At 37.1% G+C, this 4,629-nt stretch overlaps 1 long non-coding RNA gene across 1 annotated transcript; it reads right to left on the bottom strand.

Annotated features, from left to right (window-relative positions):
• Positions 1-530: 530 nt before the first annotated feature.
• On the bottom strand, positions 531-3,710 carry LOC132074799 (uncharacterized). The gene is made up of 3 exons (XR_009418654.1): positions 3,018-3,710; positions 2,769-2,902; positions 531-2,450 (listed from the first exon to the last, which is right to left on the bottom strand). It is a non-coding gene; the product is annotated as an uncharacterized LOC132074799 (long non-coding RNA).
• Positions 3,711-4,629: the final 919 nt, after the last annotated feature.

Raw genomic sequence — 4,629 nt, 5'->3', positions numbered from 1 at the left:
AACGAAGGTTCAAAAATGGAGCACTTAAAGCCTAGAAATTTACCAGTCTTAAAATGCCTGCTGGATACATCAGCTGTGCCACAGTACACAGAGATTCATACATTTTGAGGAAATGGCTGAGTCGAAAAATTTGGTCACAGGCAGAATTTACTGACTTTACTTAATCCCAGGTAGAGAATACTCATGTAAATAAAGATTTTACAGTTACCTCCCTTAAAAACTTGCTGTTCAAATACGGATCAGGAACATAGAACACAAACTACATGTTGAAAACTTTTTAGGAAAATCGGGTGCTGTAGGTACCAGCTGTCATATTTTGATGAGGCATGGATAAAGCTTCTCAAGACTTATCCAGGTGTCCCAAATTAGATTTCTCAGCACACTGAAGGTTTTTTTTTACCTGCCCATTTTACCGTGGCCCTTTTACTGCCAACGAGTAGCTATGCTTTTGATGTAATCTAAAACACATGCCAGAAGGGTAGGAGGACAAATACTGTTTTACAGCAGTTGTGCTTTGTATCACTCTCATCTAAAGGAAAACACATCTTAAAATCTGTTCTCCTTTCCTTGTACCAATGAAACCCACTGAAATATGTGGAAATGGTCTGTTTTACACAAACAGCTTGTTAATGAACTTTGTGTTTTACTCCAGTTCGCTGAAATGGCCTGCCAAGGGTTCCAGCAAGGTATTTTCTCTGGGAGTTTATTACACACAGGGAAATGTGACACACTGCAGCCAAGGCACATCTCTGGAAATCTCAGATGTAATCAGGATAGAGGGGAGGCTGCATCAACATCCCTGGTGTCTATGGGATTATTCACCTGCACACAGGAGCTCAGGATGGACTTGCTCTTTGTTGGCTCCCTGTTATCCTTGCTGACATTACCAACCAGAGAGAAAAACCTTAAAAATTGCGGGGTTTCATTGCCTTCTCCCCTAGGATTCATCTTTACTCCCTCTTGAGAAAGCTTCTGTCTTCACACAACATATTTAAATGATGCTGTGGACTGGGAGCTCTGTAGAACTCCATCTGTGATTTCAGAGTTCACAAGCAACCATTTGAATATTCTAGAGCTGAGCAAACAGAGGCATGGGCCAAACAATAATTCCAGTTCTGGGCTTTCCATTGCAAGCAGCTCATAAAATACTTCTGTTTGAAGTACAGAGCATCACTCTTCAAAGATGCTTTCTCCATTTACAGCTGTGCACTTGGAGTACAATCTCCAGCAGCACTTTTATCTGCTTTTTAAACACAAATACCAGTGACTGGTTTTCTTTCTTTCTTTTTTTTTTATCTAAGTGAAGTTTCAGAAAGGAATTATATGGGTATGATAAATGCTTGATGAACTCATCTGCATTAATAGTTCTTTAAAAGCCAGGACTTTTATAGAGAGAAATAATCTAATTTCTTTTCCCTTTGAGATGCATTGACAGCAGTACAGCTCTGTCACATGAAAGAATTAAAATTCCTCCTCAGAAATAGCTTTCATGTTAATATGTACTGTTTGGGTAATTTTACTAACAAGAAAAATCATAAAAAGTGGAACAATGCAAACCTAATCAACACAAATGCCCACTAAATGAAAAGCAAACCTCATTAAAAACCAATAGCAATTTGGTTTGGAGAGAAAATATTCTTAGTTGCCTTGTGTTAGGGAAATCGTTGGCAACATGACACACACTGATGCAGATGAGTTACTCGTTGTCACCAAATTTTTCAGTACAAACAGGCTTTTGTGCCTGAGAAATTAGGTGACAATCAGAATCAGCTGTGTATTCTCATGAATGTCACCAAAGAAGGACCAGATTTCATTTGTCCAATTGGAAGCTCAGAAAAACAACCTGGAAATTGGACTTGAGGACTCAACTTTGAATGATTAATTAACCAGTAGAAGAGACAATTCAGAATTAATATAAAACAATTAAGTATAAACACAACTCAGAATTAATATTAAAAAATGAAGTATTTTTCTAATAACTTCCTCTTCTTTCCATGGCAAAATGCACTAATATAATGTTTACATGGAAAATGGCTGAACAATTGCTGGAATGCTGTGATCTTAAAATTTCCAGATGTTTGAATGATTTATGCACATACTCATATATTTATATTGAGATATTTATATATTACATACATTACATATGTGACATATATTTTTTCAATCTTTTTAATTGGCTTGTTAATTCCATCCAGACAATGGGAATATGATAGGGAAGGTTTTAAATTAAATTCCAACAATTTGTTATTTATGTGTCTAAGAGCTAATTTTCAAAACCAGAGTTCTTCAGCTTAGATTTACAGTACAGTGCAAAACCTAAGGATAAAAGCATGCTCTCCCATTTTGGAGTCATTTGTCAAACACAATGTGCTGATAGGGGGCCTGCAAAAAGAATTGTCAAAACTCCCTGGCCTTCATCTGTGTGCTCTGAATATCTCAAATTTCCAGACCTACGAAAAGAAAAGAAAAGAAAAGAAAAGAAAAGAAAAGAAAAGAAAAGAAAAGAAAAGAAAAGAAAAGAAAAAGAAAAGAAAAAGAAAAGAAAAAGAAAAGAAAAAGAAAAGGAGAAAACAAAAATATTATTTTTCTACCATGCAAAATTTTGTCCTTATTTAGGTTCTAATTTGAAGAACAGAACTCACTTTTCTAAGTAATGGAGTAAGGGATGGAAGCATTAAAAAACCCAAAAACCCCATGAAGAATTAACAATATGATATAAGCTTTGGCCTGACCCAATTTTGCATAGCTGAATTGGAAAATCCTCTTACAGGCTCAGCTTGAGCAGAATTTATGTTGATTCCACATGTGTTTTCCTTGAGGAGGCTGCACATTCCTCCTCTCCATAACGTTGAAAATCCACTGCAATGACTCCTAGAGCAGTCATCAAGCTTGGGAGGTTTCACTGTAAGTGAAATTCACACTTACGTTAAAAAAACCAAATCTTCCTTGATAGTAGGACATTACCTGATGAGAGGCAAGAGGTACTAAACAATTTCAAAACCAGGCTTCTCATTTACCTTTCTGAAGTGAAGGGGAAATTGCCCTGATTTCCTGGCTGCTTTTTGGTTTGGATTTGTTTCTGAGCAAAAGTTTTGGAGACAAAACTGAGCCTAGTGTGAGTTTTATTTCAAGCAAGGTTAGTAAGGGAAGAGTCAACATTTCCTTGACTAAAAGAGGCCATAAGGCAGGAGAGGACAATCTTTAAGACATGAACATCCCTCACCAGGTGTGTTTGGGATATGTGTGAGAGAAGAGATAATAGAGTGAAAAACATGAGATCAAAAATGAAAGGAAGAAAGGAGTAAGGCAAAGGTATTAAAGTCCTTCCAGCTGTAAAAAACAATAAATCCATTGGTAGCTGATTTGCCCTATCACACGTTAAGCTTGGGTCATTCAGGAGAATTGAAGAGAACTGAATGAACAGAGGACTGAAGCTTGACATTCCAACTGGTGAAGAGTGTTTCCCACATCAGAAACTTCTGGGCTCTGGAAGAGGAAACGAAAGGGACACAACAGAGAAGTCATCTCTTTGCTGGAGCTGCTTTCTACATCTGACAGCGGATCAACCCAGTTCTTGACCTTTTCCAGAAAAAGAAACTCAGTGTGTGTACACTTGTAGGGGGTAATTCATGCCACATGCCCTGCTTCTGGCATTTCCCATCCTCCCTGAGGAATAGTGTCAAGTGTGAACATATTTTCTTGCCATTTAGCAGAGCTCTGCATCACAGGCACTATAGCTTCTCTTCCATATCACCCAGGAAGTCCATCATCATCACTGTTGTTTGCAAAATTCCCATATCTCTCATCTTCGTCTAATGACACAATTCTCTTTCAATTTCAAAAGCAGCAAGCAAAAGCAAGCCATCATGAGATATCCTGCAGTTAGGAATCTGTGGTGGTGCTGCAGTTCTGGGGTTTTTGTTGCTCTGGAGACCCACATAAAAGAATAATACTGTGGGGATGTTCAGGGGAGAAAAACACAGAAAGGTGAGATCCAGCAACAAAGAGACAGACAGATTACACTGCCACATCCAGCCAAATGCCTTCCAAATTAGGAAAAAATATTTTTAAACATTATATGAATAACTATTCATTGGTAAACATCTTCTCTAGCTTCTATATATTTAGATGAGATCTCCCCAAGTACTTGATATTTGTTCTTTAATAAGAAATAAATAAATAACAGACAGCAAAATGAAAATTTGCTATTTCAAAGCTGAGACTAAAATAAAATTCTTCTTGCCTCAGGGAATTATGACACCTGAAACATCAAGGGACCTTACAGAATGGGAGGATCCCAGGGTTTCTGCTTTGGCAGTAACTACTTGCATTCAAAGATAGTAGAGGGTAGTTTGGGAAAGAAGTGGTGGATTTGTGGAAAGCTAGCCGAGCCAAAAGAACTCTTAACCAGAAAAATCTGAAGGAAATAAATCAACTTTAACTTTCATGCTCCTGTGTGAATATGTATGTGTGTATATATAAATACATATATGTTTCTAGTGTGTAATTCTAAAAGAACTGGGAGAGGAAAGGCACATGAAATGCATTTAATTCTAAATGTTTATTTATATAAAAGCAACAAGATGTCAAGGGTTTATTTACTGAATTTTCTTTCACTGGCATTCTTAA

The sequence above is a fragment of the Ammospiza nelsoni genome, chromosome 6 (genome assembly GCF_027579445.1).
Source record: "Ammospiza nelsoni isolate bAmmNel1 chromosome 6, bAmmNel1.pri, whole genome shotgun sequence".
NCBI classification, from domain to species: Eukaryota; Metazoa; Chordata; class Aves; order Passeriformes; family Passerellidae; genus Ammospiza; species Ammospiza nelsoni.
This window is presented reverse-complemented; position numbering and strand designations above follow the sequence as displayed.